Source organism: Jaculus jaculus, chromosome 9, assembly GCF_020740685.1.
Source record: "Jaculus jaculus isolate mJacJac1 chromosome 9, mJacJac1.mat.Y.cur, whole genome shotgun sequence".
Lineage (NCBI taxonomy): Eukaryota > Metazoa > Chordata > Mammalia > Rodentia > Dipodidae > Jaculus > Jaculus jaculus.
The window spans coordinates 20,786,995-20,802,145 of NC_059110.1; positions in this window are offsets into that span (position 1 = coordinate 20,786,995).

A 15,151-nucleotide genomic window follows, 5' to 3' on the forward strand; every position below is an offset into this window, starting at 1 on the left:
TGGAGAGATGGCTTAGCCATTAAGGCGCTTGCCTGCAAAGCCAAAGGATCCTGGTTCGACTCTCCAGGACCCATATAGGCCAGATGCACAAGAGGGCCATGCCCATTCTCTCTTTCTCTCTCTCTCTCTCTCTCTCTCTCTCTCTCTCTCTCTCTCTTCCTCTCTCTCTTTCTCTCTCCCTCCCTCTTTCTTTCTCTCAAATAAATAAATAAATTACAAAAAAAGAAAAATAAAGATAACACATGACCCCAAACTTATCAGATCCAAATCATTTTACTTCATTTTCCTACTATGTATGTCTTTGAGTGTTCTTGATACCTCTATATCTGTAGAGTTGTAATAATACATGATAATGTGCCCTAAGCATCTCTTTGCATTTGTAAATTGTGACTATCAATCAGACATTGATTTGTTCTTTTTTGGATGGACTAAATATGAGAAAATGATGGACAGCATGTGAATGATGCAAATTAAACTCACAAGTGTCTGTTGTCATGAAAAAGTAGGATTAAACCAGGTGTAGTCATGCACGCCTTTAGTCCCAGCACTCGGGAAGCAGAGGTAGGAGGATTGCCATGAATTTAAGGTCACTCTCAGGCTACATACTGAATTCCAGGTCAGCCTGGGCTAGAGTGAGACCCTACCTTGGAAAACAAAACAAACAAACAAACAAAAAAAACAAAAAAACAAGTAGGACTATTCTCAAGATATTTGATGCAAATGAGTTACTCACATCATTGGTATATTAATGAGCTTCTGAAACATAGATTCATTTCACTTTGATCTTATTAATGAATGTAAATGAAAATATTGATCACCATTCATATCAGACCTGCATTTTTGCATCAGTTGTAGCCATGGGTTTGCGACATAAGGGAGAAATTTCACTAACTTGACCACAGTATTCTGTGGTAACCAAATAGTTTTATAGAATTTACTACAAAGAGTATTGCATATTTTATTGTTTTTGTCAGTTATATGGTTGGCATACTTTATGCCAGTAAATTTTGCAATCAACTTATGTTTGTATATATGTGCACCAGATGTAACAGGCAACTCAAAACGATGCTGCAGTCAGATGGGACAATTGTAAAGAGCCCAGGAAAGCAAACTAATGTAGCAGAAATGAGGAGGCTCCAAGCGACATGGTTGCAGTCTATAAATTCTTTCAAGGTAACAATGAAGCATAGGAAGAGAATTGTTGGTAGCATGGGTGAGTGGGAGGGGATGAAGATAGAACTTGATGCTTAGGAAGAAAATCTGTCTTTGATTACAGAAAATACTTTAAGAAAAAAAGTAATTTATAACTTGTCTTCTAAGGGTAATATGATAGCATTTTTTTACTATGTACAAAATATTTATTAGGCTCCTTAATAAATAATGTGCTTAACTTTTAGAAAAAAGCAGCTTCTTAAAATGAACACATAGATTTAGGTAATTTTAAATGTCCTATGCCCTTGTAAATTGTCATCTTTCTCTCCAAAACTGAGGTTTATGGCTCTTATGTAGTAAACCAGATGTTTCCTGACCTTGTCACTGTCAAACAGGATTCAATATGACACCCTTTTAGTGAGCATTAAATAATGGATTATATCACACACCATGAGGAAAATTATAATGAAGAATTCTCAAAGTGAACTATACTCTTACAGGAGACTATTTATTAGGGTTCTATGTCCAAAGACTACATAAATGTGTAGGGTAATACTGAAACCAAAGCTTTACTTCATACATTCACTGGGTCTGAGGTTATGTTTTTCCACAGGACATTGCACGCACAAGAACATAAACATTTGTTTTTCTGCCTTGTATTTTTCATGATAACAAATTTATCCTGTATTATTTCATAGCATCATCTACCCAAGAGTACAGGTTGGACTTTGGTGCAGGTGGGGGTGGGGGTGGTGAGTGTGGGGTGGCTGTATGACATATGCTCATGTGCGTGTGGATGCACACACACACACACACGCAGAGATTAGAGAGTGGGCTCCTCTGTCACTCTTCTGCCTTATTTCCTTGAGACAGAGTGTCTCACTGAACCTGTGTAAGCTGGTTTTCAGTCACACTAGCTTATCAGCAAGCCCCAGCAATTCTCCTGTCTCCACCACCCATAGCACTGGAGTTTCAGGCATGTGTGCTCATTCCAGCTTTTAATGTAGGAGGTGGTGCTCACACGAAAGTCCACACTCTTGTACAGCGAGACCTCTCACCCACTGAGCCACCTCAATTTGCTTAGTTTACAACACTCAATAAAATCACACATCAAATTCTGATAGTTTGTTGAGTTCCTGTTATGTTAAAGGTACAGTATCAGCGAATGAGATCTGTGAATAAACATATAAATGCATGGACTTGAGAGATTGCTTAGTGGTTAAAGCACTTGTCTACAAAGCCAGAAGACCCATGTTTGATTCCCCAGGACCCATGTAGGCCAGATGCACAAAGTGGCACATGCATCTGGCATTTGTTTGTAGTAGCTGAAAGCCCTGGCATGCCCATTTTCTTTATATATGCCTCTTTCTCTCTCAAATAAACTTATACATACATATATATACATGCATATATATGCTATAAACCTTAATGCTAGGGAACCAGCACTAATCTAGAAATTATTATGTTATGAATATTCAGCTTTTCCTATTTTCTTCACAATCTTTCAGTTTTTAATATAGGGGTTGACACTTTACCTCCAAGTTAGTTTAAACCAAGACCTTGTTAATATAATTAACAGTTAATTTTTTTAATTTAAGAAAAAAAGAGCTGGAAAGGAAACGTAGAAATGAGATCAACAAATAGATTCAATAATTTACTGTCAGAAACTTCCCCAGAGCTTCCAGTAAATCCCTTGCAAAGTACACAATTAATATTTGTACGACATATAGGTCCGACATCAACCAATTCTTGGCAATTCATTTAACTTCTCTGTGGTTCTATGTTCTTAGCAGCATGGTAGAGTCAAATGACCCTCCTCTCTAGGCTGAGGGGACAGTGTTTGATGGCAAAATGAAAAGACACAAAATTTAAAATATAATCTGGAATGAGTCGCCCTTCCTAGATAGCAAAGAGAAACTAGTTTTTGCCTAGTAGAGGTCTTGATTCAAGTCCAGTAATGAACCCCATTCCCTTACAATAATATCTGAGTTTTCTGCTCATGAGAAGCAAGTAAGTATCCTTTGTACACATGACATATGATGATATTGTCAAAGAAAGGAGTTTGGCTTTGACAATGTGTGCTGGCATACCAAGGAAATGTGAGGAAATTGGCTGGACCTGTCTCTAGTGAGGAGACTAAAGTGGATTAGAAGGTTCTATGTCTTTCATTTGCAAGATTAGGACCCATGGTATCTCTACTGAGTAATAAAGAGCCTTCTGCATTCATAAGGGATGCAAGGTTAGGAGGAAAAAAAGAGCATGAAGCGTTTCCAGAGAGTGAAGAAATGCTCCAGGAGGCCACAGAACAGTATTGGAGATGAAGACATGGACAAGAGAGGCTGGTGAGATGAAAGAAGAACAGAGGGAGCCCTGGGTCATCCCCTACCAAAGCTAAGTCCTTGGGCTCCCTGAAGTATGGGCCCTCAGTGGAACCATCTTCATCCTCCAGCCTGGTTCTAGTAAGTAGTCAGCTAAATACAAGCCCAGAGAAACATGGATGCCCCTCGGCTTTGGCAAGCATGGAACTCCAGCCTGATCCAATGTCTTCCAGCATAGCTGGGAGCAGTGACCAGGGCAGCAACTTCCTGATTTTCTTCCTGAACTATCCCCAGGTTCAGCACCTGAGGGCTGGTCCTTCCTAAGTCAGCTCCTCCTGGGCCCAGCAGCCAATCAAGATCCTTCATATACATTTGAACTTGGATGAGGCTCATCCTAAAGGGATGCCTAATTTATAAAAGGACTTGATCCAAGCTTCCAAGTCATTCTTTCTGGGTCTCCTCTTCTCCTTCCTAGCCTGGCTGGGAATGAAGAAATTTCTTTTAGCTGGGCATTTTCTTGCTTGTGTGCTCTTAACTCTCCCTGAAGTACATCTCATAATTTATCCTTCTCTATGTTGGAGGGTTTTTGTTTGTTTCAATTCTTTGCTACTGTGGACAAGGACCAGAGGCTTAGGGATTTGGGGCCTGGGGTGTCTCCTGCAACACGATGGAGCTCTAATCCCTTCTAGGCCTCCAATCCTACCACAGTATGATGGGTTACAGAAGATGAGGGAGGAGGTTCCAAGGTAAAGATGCTATCTTACCTCTCTCTTTGCAGAGATTTGGTCACAGGTGGATTAGCAAGGGTAATCCTCTGTTCCACCCCAATCCTAGAGATTTCTAGCACAAACCACCAGGGACACTCAGAGGTGACAGAGATATGACAACAGAAAAGAGCGAAGAAGACTTACTTGTGCACATGTCCACAAGCAGTAACCTAGAAAGGAGCAGTCTCCGAGAAAGCATCTAGTGAAATGACTTAAACTTTTCATGTACAAAATACTATAGAAATAAAGATAACATTCTAACTTATGCACTAGTAATATAATCACATACAAATAGATCCAGTAGGGCTGTGTGTGTGTGTGTGTGTGTGTGTGTGTGTGTGTGTGTGTGTGTGTGTGTAAGAGATAGAGAGGGAATTGACATGCTTGGGCCTCCAGCCTCTGTAATAGAACTCCAGACATGTGACCTTGTGTGCTTGCATAACCTTGTGCATCTGGCTTATGTGGGACTTGAAGAGTCAAACATGGGTTCTTAGGCTTCTCAGGCAAGCGCCTTAACTGCTAAGCCATCTCTCCAGCCCAGGGGCTGGTTTTTTAATTCTCTAATACCTGAGGCATTTTTAAAAGGTTCTACATGTTACCACTGTGGTCTAAAAGCAACCCATGAGTTAGGCATGGACTCTAGAGGGCCAGCGGGCTTGTTTCTAAGATAGACTTGGTGAGAGTATGAAGAGTTGTTTGCAGTCCAGACTCTAGGTAGAAGGCTGTGCATTCATTCTGTGGGCTACTTGCGGCTTTTCACTCTGACCCAGACAGTGTGGAAAGTACCAGAGAGAAATGGTGAAGAACACTTTGTACTCTCAAGACATGTGTCTAAGGGATGAGACAGGTGACAATTCAGTTGAATTTAGGGCAGGATGTGTTATGATAGCAGCATCACTCTTCTTAGAGACAAACCAAAACAAAAATTATATTCCAAGGAAGTGGCCTGATAAAACCTCTGTCAATATGCCTATAGAAAGAAAACTCAAATCGATTGCCTCGGAATTGATATCTGTTATTACCTAGAATTACCTTCAATAGAAACTTTGGAGTGTAAGATAGAATTTGGGCTCCACTTCCTACATTTGAATTCCATGTCTTATTTCTCACCTACTCACTGTTCTACCAGAATTGTTGTAACTTTCCTTTAAATGTGTGTGAGACCCATCCTAATTGGATGCCTAATGTATAATGTATAAAAGCTTCCACGTGAGCCTTTCCTCGTTTCCTCTCATCCTTGCCTGGCTGCAGTGAAGGAACTTCTCGGCTTGGGCACATTCTTGCTTTTGTACTCTTATCTAAACTCTCCCTAAGATAAATCTCATAATTTTCTTATCTGTAAAATTGTCCAATTCATTTTCTAATCTGTAAAATGAGCCAATAAAAACATCTACTTCGGGCTGGAGAGATGGCTTAATGGCTGCAAAGCTGAAGGACCCAGGTTCAATTCCCCAGGATCCACATAAGCTAGATACACAAAGTGGTGCATGTATCTGGAATTCACTTACAGTGGCTAGAGGCTGTGGTGTGCCTATTCTCTACCCCCTCCCTCCATTCTTTCTCTCTCTCTACCTTTCTTTCTCTTAAATAAATTAATTAGTTAGGTCTTTTTGAAAAAAAATATCTATTTCAAACAATCATTTTGAAAGTGGAAAAACATAGCCATGGAAAAGTCTTCCAATAGCAAAATGTGAGGATTTCATAAATATTACCCATTATCAATGTTATGTTTCTAGGTCCTAGGAAAGATAAAATGGCAAGATTTCTAGGAGAGAAAAACCAATTTCAGTGAGGCGGGCCTTGTGAAGTTTGCAACATCATGAATGAGAAGACTCTGTGAATCTGAGCATGGCTAATGATGGAGGTATTCCCCCCCCCCCCCGCACACACACACAACCTCTGCGACCCCTAAGCTTGCTCCTCTAGAGATCTACCCACTGTTGCCCAGACTTCACCACCACTATGACTCAGCACTTTTCCCTTGCTCTGGACTTCACGCTTCTGCCTTTGCAGCTTCTGCTCACTTAAGAGATCCTTTTCTCTGTATGTGACATTTAACTTCTCTCCCCAGTACCCCTGCCCCTCACTCTTCCTCTGCCCCTACTGTCTTTGTATATTATATTCAGATTTCCTGAGAAGGATTCATATCAATCTTGAGTATCTCTGCAGAACAGTCCTGCTGGCCACATGGCAAGTATTTACCAAGCTAAACGAACTCTGCTGAGTTGGACATCAGCTCCTGGTGGGAGTGGCCATGGCTACTATGATAGCATTGGGTGGAACAGGTAATGACTATGCAGATACACGCTTTGCATGTCTATGTCTGCAACGCCTTATTGCAGCGTTGGGGCATCTATGTACAAAAGTTGTCGAACTTCATGGGAACTAAGGGAATAAAATATTGGAATGCATTCTGTGTGATGACCCTGTCTTTGTTCTATGTAAGAGGAGTATGAAATGGTCTATATTCCATGACAGAGAAATAGGCCAGATCTGTATACAGCCATTTCAGGTGAGAGACAGAGAGAAAAAGAGAGAAAGAGGAGTAAGTAGTATACATGCACACAGAGGAAGACACAGGTAGGTTGTTTTCCCCTTCCAGGATTTGGGCCAGGAGTTCCTAAGAAGAGGCAACAGCTACCTGACCGTGTGAGGCTTGGCTCTGGCTGAACACTACATTTCCAACCACTGTCTATTATGAGACATTAATCAAATCCTTTCTGAAGTGAACACGGAACCCACAGTAAAATACCAATAACCTTCTGATAAGTTTCAAATGCTATACTTAACATGGTGGGAGTTCTTCTTAACCACCACATCTCCTGAATTAATATCACCTGGGTCATCTTTAATCAAAGAATCTATAAATTTTGTTGATGCCTTAAAGGATCTAATTTTCTGCTCTACAAAACGAGGTGACTTGCACTCCATTGATCGTGAAGGTCTCCAGCTCCAACATCTGTAATCGAGGACTCCACATCATCCATAATCTATGTCCTGTGTTGTGGGCTGCCTGGAACACTCATGAGTCCAGAGAAAGCCTTCCGTTCCACACAGCATCACATAGCACACAGGCTAGACAAACCAAGGAAACAGCCAGCAACCTGAGGTATATTTAATCTTCTTATTTAAACAGCATACCTTCAGCGGACCTGAAAGACTGTGTTGGAATGTAGAGTTCTTTTTTTTTTTTTTTTTTTTTTTTTTTTGGTGTTTCTAGGTAGACGCTCACTCTAGCCCAGGCTGACCTGGAATTCACTATGGAGTCTCAGGGTGGCCTCCAACTCATGGCGATCCTCCTACCTCTGCCTCCTGAGTGCTGGGATTAAAGGCGTGCGCCACCATGCCCTGCTCTGTAGAGTTCTTTGGCTTCTCGCAGTGCTAAAAAGTGAGAGTAGCAAGAAAGCCCAACCCCTCCCAATGCAGACTCCCAGCTTGATAGGCCACTCTTCACTGTTCCTCAGCTTGGGTTCTGCACACAGCCATGAGAGCCATTTGCACACATGTAGACATCACAATTCATACCCCGTTCATACTTATTCTATCCCTCCTCCCCCACCTCCCCAAACCTAGAGCATGATTTGGTTCTCCAGACGTGCACAAACTCTGCAGTCATGCTTGGGAGGTTGGCATGAGACCATTTTGGCAGAAATATAGGAGTCCTTAGTACCTCGAGATGTACAGCCTACAAAGTGTGAGACAGGGGCTCCAAGTGGGCATTACCTATTGTCTCCACAGCTTCCTCTTTTGACAAAAATAAATACAAAGAAGGCCAAATAAGGGTCCCTCTAACCTATGTCTTAAGAGGGGCACTGGACTCTCTGTCCTACACTATCAAGTTCAGATGGGTAAGGTAGTAAATGCTTTTTTATTTAACACAGAGAAGTCATTCAAGAAAGTACAAAGTCATTTTGTCTGAATTCATTTTTCTGGGCTTGAAATTCAATATACTTAATGGAACAAGAGAATAAGCACAAACGTTTTTAGAGAACGATGCATTTAATTGGTAAAGTTTTGTTTGCATTCTATCATGTACAAAGCTGTAGGAAGGAACTTTCTTTGTCTCTATGGTGATAAGGAGTGTTGGGATTCCCTAACAGTCTGCCCTCCTAATGTCTGGAGGAAAAGGAAAAGGACCTGAAATTCAGTAATGTCCCACTTTTAGTGACACAGGCCCTTTGGTAGTTGAGTGTACTTTGAAACATTATGTATGGCTTTCTTGTCATCTTTTTTTTTTTTTCTTTTTTTAAAGAAACCTTCCTGCCAGTATGAAAGCAGAAAAGCAGAGGGAACAGGCACAAGGCAAATTAGGAGGCAATGGCTTTCACGGGTATTTACATTTGTCATGAACTTACAAGTGCTGACCTCGGAGTTTTATGTGCATTAGCTCATCTAACCATACAAGAATTAGCTGAGGTAAATGTTTCTAGCCTAATTGATAAGAGTTCTGAATATCAAACTTCACAGGAATAGAAAGAACTAAGAGAGGTTTGAGGATGGGATCACTGTAGTTTAGAAGCAGTCATGTGTAGAGATTCAAACCAGCCCTGACCAACTCCAAAGTCAAGATGTACACATATTCCCAATTTCCATTGGATGAGGCCTGTTCACAGCCACATTCCAAGCCCCACGTGATCTCATTGGCCAAAGTCACCCAAATGTATTGTGATTCTTCTTATTTGTTTAAAGTAACAGACTCAATACACAGTAGGATTACTGTAATGCATGGATGCAAACATCAGAGGAATTACAGCTTTAAATTCAAGTCAGTAGAGCTTTCTCAGGACAACAAATCCATTTATTATATAGGACATGTAAATTAGGAGTGCCTGCCTGGAGGACTAAAAATATTTCAGTACAACCTTAAAATGTAGCTGAATTTCAAATATAAATGCATGAATTCACACACATGTATTCACACACACATACAACATTTCTCTCTCTTACTGTATAGACCACTGTGACTTTCTAGTTCACAACTAATGTAATATCTGTATTTTTTAAGATAAGAGATAAACTATTTAAATAAAAGAGTTTGTATCTACTAATACCATCCCAGGTAAGGAAAAACAAAATTATCATCTAACCTGCAAATTATAGACAATCACTTTGAAATCCCAGAAAGTTCTGGAAGTGACAAGTTAACAAAAATTTGGGGGGAGGGGCTTCAGGTGAGTTTTTATTTGCCAGCCAAAATTACTCATGCAAACAAGAAATCATTCACTCATGAGGATGAAATTAGCTTTCCCTCTGTGGAATGCCAAACCCCTATTTGTAAACAACTAATAAGTCAAACACTTAATATTAAGATTATTGTGAAATATTTGTTAACATGCACTTAATATGTTTGCCAAGTGCCTACTTTGTGATAAGGACTATGATGGTTCTTAGAATAAAGCAGTAGAAGGAACAGAAAAACAAAACCTACCTTCACAGAGCTTCTGCTCCAGTGATGAGACACAGATAACGATAAAACAAATCAGTAAAATATGTGGTACGTTAGCGTCACTGTCACAAATAGACTAAAGCAGAAAGAGGAACATAGTAGAAGGAGGCATCTGTGAGTCTACACAAGATAACCAGCGGTCTCATTACAAATACTCATGCATGGGCTGGAGAGCTTGCTTAGTGGTTAAGGTTCTTGTCTGCAAAGCCAAAGGACCCAAGTTCAGTTCCCCAAGAGCCATGTAAAACCAGGTGCACAGAATGGAACATGATCTGGAGTTCATTGGCAGTGGCTAGAGGCACTAGTGTGTCCATTTATTCATTCTCTCTCTCTCTCTCTCTCTCTCTCTCTCTCTCTCTCTCTCTGTCTCTGTCTCAAATGAATAAATAAATATTTAAAAAATATTTCTGTAAACAACAACTTGACATTAGTAAGAAAATGAAAGGTGCATATTTGCAGGAACAATATCGTTGGAGATCAAGAAAACTAGTACAAAAGCTCTGGGTCGACTGGGCTTCTCAGTTTATTAAGGCTACCATGACAAAGCCTGACAGACTGGGTGGACTGAAGAGCATCAATGTATCGTCTCACACTTCTGAAGGGTGGAACTCCAAGGTCAACATATTGGCAAGTCTAGTTTCTTCTGAGACCTCTCTGCTAGGCTTAGAAATGACCTCCCTCCTGCTGACTCTACACCCAGCCACCGATGTCTCTGTGTGCTGATCTCTTCCCATAATGCCATGAGTATACTGGATTATGGGTCATGCAGGTGATCTCATTGAACTACCTCAGTTACCCTCCAAAGGCTCTGTCTTCAATGGCATTCATACTCTGAGGTTTCAAAGGCTTTTTTTTTTAAATTTTTTATTTATTTATTTATTTGAAAGGCTTCAGCATATGAGTTTGTGGGAACGGAACTCAGTCCACAAGGCTATATCACTGGTGTTGTCAGGGAGCAGTAGAGGCCAGGATGAGGACATTGGGGGAGGGGCAGGGTAAGTTATCCTATCAGAAGGATAAGTGGGAGGGAAGTCGGGTTGGCTGGGGCCCCCGCCTGTCATTTTAAAGCATTTCCTTCTATCCTAAATGTTACAGGAACTCACTGGAATGTTTTAATCAGAAGACTATAATAATCAGCCTTCCAATAGTTTGATATTAGAAATCTGAGTGGGTCTTTTGAGAGAAGTCGAAAAGAACATACAAACTATGATGCCAAATCGTCCTAAAGAATTCTGTGAGAAAACTCAGAAAGATATGTCCTGCCCGACTTTTGCTTCAGGACCTGACAATTTTGTTTTGACTACTTAGTTTGTTTTCTGGAGTTAAGCTGCCTCTTAACTCCATGGACTAAAGCAACATATGAGCGGTAAAGGCACAGTTTTGTGGTTTCTGGGGACTGGGAAGTTCAGGTTCAAGAGATGCTCTTGGGAGGGTCTTTCTTACTAGTGGGGACTATGAAGAGTCTCAAGGTGGGACAGGACATCAAATAGTGGAACTGAATGTCCTCCCTTGGGTCTCTCCTCCTTCTAATAAGGCCATAGTCTCCGTGGGTACAGGCTCCATCCTTTAACCTTAATTACATCCAAAAGATCCCATTCCAAATTCCAGGGTCACATTATGCTTCCACAGTTTTAGTACCTCAAATGACAAATTTTAACAAGACTGTTAGTGCGGATATTCAACTCCATACCTGCCTTTCATGCCCTGTAAGTGATTCTTTGATTTCTTTTAGCTATATAGTATTTGGTTCCCTATATCTGGAGGTTCTGTTGTTAAGGGATTATAGTGTAGAATTTTGCTCTGAATTTGATTTTTATCTATGTGAAAGGCTCCTTTTACATCCATAATGATCTGTCTCCAGCTCCATTCCATCTAATGGAAATATGGTAGTGGCTTTCTTGTGATACTGGCCAGGCCTGGCTGCTACTCTTCCCATGTTTGAAAGGCTTCTGTTTGCTTCCCCTTTAAACCTTTCATGATTCAATGGACCAACGTATAGAGTTCATAGCAAATTACCTGTAAGTCAAATGAGCATGCAACTGCCTGCTGAGACCTCTATGTTACCATGACTTGTCCCATTCAAAAAATGGCTGGTTTGTCATTCTGGGTTTTGAAGACAGAGGCTCAAGCAATTGATCATGGATGTGAGTGTGAAATACATGATTTTGTTCTTAGCTACTGGAGTTCTGGGGTTATTTGGTATCAGAAGAAGTTGCTTCTGGTTACTGATACAGATAGAACATCATCCTAAATATTTCACTTCTTAAATTTCTGTGCCAGAGAAATGCCCTATGGCATTCTTGTCCTCTATTCCCTATGCCCCAAGCATGGCATCAACTGTCTCCTGGTGTTGCTGGTTCCCAGCTGAGGAACACTCTTTTTGTGGTTTACAGATATCTATTATAAATGACTTATTGCAGTTCTGTTTTCTCATTCACTATCACAAGGCATATTTTGCCCGTGTGTGTGTGTGTGAGTGTTTATGCACACCCTTCACCAGTCTAGGCATCCTCATAGGTGTGAGGGTGTGTACATGCTTAAACGTGCATGTGGAGACCAGAAGTCAATGTTGGCTGCCTCCCTCAGTCACTCTCCACTTTATTTCTTCAGAGTGTCTCAATGAACCTGCAGCTTAGCAGTTAGGTGGATGGCCAGCAAGCCTCAGGGATGCCCCGTCTGCTGCATATCCCTGGGGACAGGCGTGTGATGTGGAGCCCAGCTTTTCCATGAACACTATGGGTCTTAGCACAAGTTCTCATGCTTGTGAAACCAGCACTGCACATGCCTAGCTGCCTCCAAAACTCCCCCAGTATTTCAGTTTTAAGAGGAGAGTGTGGTCTATTTAAACTTTACATGACCTGTGGTTATTTAAATTACTTCTGTGGACTTATGTTTGTGCTTCTTTTAGTCTTTCTGTTTTTATCTTTTTCTTCATTCAAGTTAATATTTTTCTCTCACTGTTTTATTCTTTATCCTCTTCACTGCTTTGCACATTGTTTATCATATTCTCTAGAAAAATTTAACATGGATATCCAACCAATTTTTCTTCACACTTCCTGGTCCAAAATCAAAGAGTTATGTCTGGCAACGCCTTTCTTGCTGGACACCACATGAAGAGAGACCCAGTCTGAAGTAAACTATTAAGCCATCAATCACATGAATCCATTCCTATGAGTGGAGCCCTAATCAAGTCTTAAAAGGCACCACTCCCTGTTAAGTGATAATGGAGGTTGCATTTCAGCACAAGTTTCAGTGGGGACAAACCCAATTCAAACCATAGCACTGAGAAGTGCATCAAACCACATCCAACGTTTTCAGAGGACAGGAAGCCAATTCATGAAGAAATCTGCTGACATCTGTCTCATACTGAGGAAAGGAGCAAAAAGGAAACACTGTTACTCTGACGTAGCGCTTGGCTTCTTTCCTGCAACGTGAGAACACAATTCTCAGTTTCTGTTTGCTCCATCGCCTTTTACATGAACCCAAAGAGATCCTTTCTTGTTCTGCTTAGGATCCTTGCCTTAAAAGAATCATTTGGGGCTGGAGAGATGGCTTAGCAGTTAAGCGCTTGCCTGTGAAGCCTAAGGACCCCAGTTCGAGGCTCGGTTCCCCAGGTCCCATGTTAGCCAGATGCACAAGGGGGCGCACGCGTCTGGAGTTCCTTTGCAGAGGCTGGAAGCCCTGGCGCGCCCATTCTCTCTCTCTCCCGCTATCTGTCTTTCTCTCTGTGTCTGTCACCCTCAAATAAAATAAATAAAAAATTAAAAAAAATTATTTATTTGAAAAAAAAAGAATCATTTGGCCATAAAGATTTATTAAATCATCCCAATACAAAATTAAAATGCAGCAAGTACTTTACAAGTTATTCAATATTCAGCATATATTTCTTAATCATCTATTTTGTGGCAACCTGTGCAGAATTAGAGCCTGGGACAGTGTGATAGCTAGTCTTATTGCCAACTTGAGTCAACTGAAAATGCCTAAGGAACTATGGTATATACCACTGAGTATACAATCCTAGGTGCAAGGACTCATCATAATTGTGGGCAGCACCATTCCCATGGTCTGACACCTCAGAGTGAATAAAAAAGAGTAAAAAAGAAAGCCCACAGTAGTAGAATTCCCCTTTTTCTACTTCATAGTCAATACCATGAACCAGCCTACCACCATGTAATAATGTATTTCTCTGAACTGTAAACCGAAACAATCTCTTCCTGGGCTGAGGAGATGACTTAGTGGTTAAGACACTTGCCTGAAAAGCTTAAAAACCCATGTCCGACTCTCTAGATCCCACATAAGCCAGACACACAAAGGTGAGGCAAGCACAAGGCCACACATGACCACTAGGTGGCGTGTCTGGCATTCAACTGCAGTGGCTGAGGCCCTGGCATGCCAATTCTCTGTCTCTCACTCTCTCTCTCTGTCTCTCTCTCTGTCTTTCTAAAATAAAAAAGTAAAAATAAACACACACACACACACACACACATAAAACCTTCCTCTCTTAAGTTGCTTTTTGGTTATGTACCAGGTGACAGTAATAAAAGTAACTAGTATAGACAGAAATAGTTTGTCACCTTGTGGAGTCTCAGACTAACAAAGAAGATGATCATGGAATAATTACAGTGATGATGATGGATCTGTAAATTATATGACATAATAACATAAAGAACTACATGCAGCCTACCTGTAGAAGTACCAGCCAGAGGAGTCTCTCTTGAAGTATCAATTAACCTGATGCCTAATGAATATGTAGAAATGGATCATATGAGCACTGAGGGGGAAGATAACTCCAGGCAGAGGTATGACCAAGCCAAGCATCAGAGAGAAGGTCATGTGACTAAATCACCCTATGAGGGAGGTGAGGATATAGAGGAGAGGGAGCCAGAAATCTTACTGCATGACCCCCAAGGCCATTAGAACTTTTGAACATTGCAATAATAAATGCACTGGCAGCATTTGAAGGTTGTCAACAGGAGAAGAAAACAATAAGCTCTCCCTGTTTTAAAAGCTTGCTCTGCACTCAGAGAGTTATCCTCGATTCCGTGAGAGGACACATGTGCCCACAGCACAGCCTAGCCCTAGCCTGTACTGCACGCTCAGGGCCAGTGCAGGCATTCAGCAAGGAAAACAGCTCCTAAACTTTCCTTCCTCCGATGATATGAAGTTATGCTCTAGCACAGATCAATTTCTCACAAGATCAGAAATCTTCCTTGTCCTTCATTTGACATTGACTGGCACTGTGGATATAATAAAGTTCCCCTCAGAGTTCATAATGATCTGTTCCATAGCTCAGGTCATAGCCTTTCTTGGAAATAACTTTCTATCAAAAATCAGGCACCAATATATCATTGAAAAGACTATTTTCTTTTGCCTGGTTCTTCTTGTTAGTCTTAATAAAAAGAAAAAGGAGAAAATGTTTCACAGAGGGGCTGCTATGAAGTTCATGTCTCTAGTAAGTACTTGTTTCT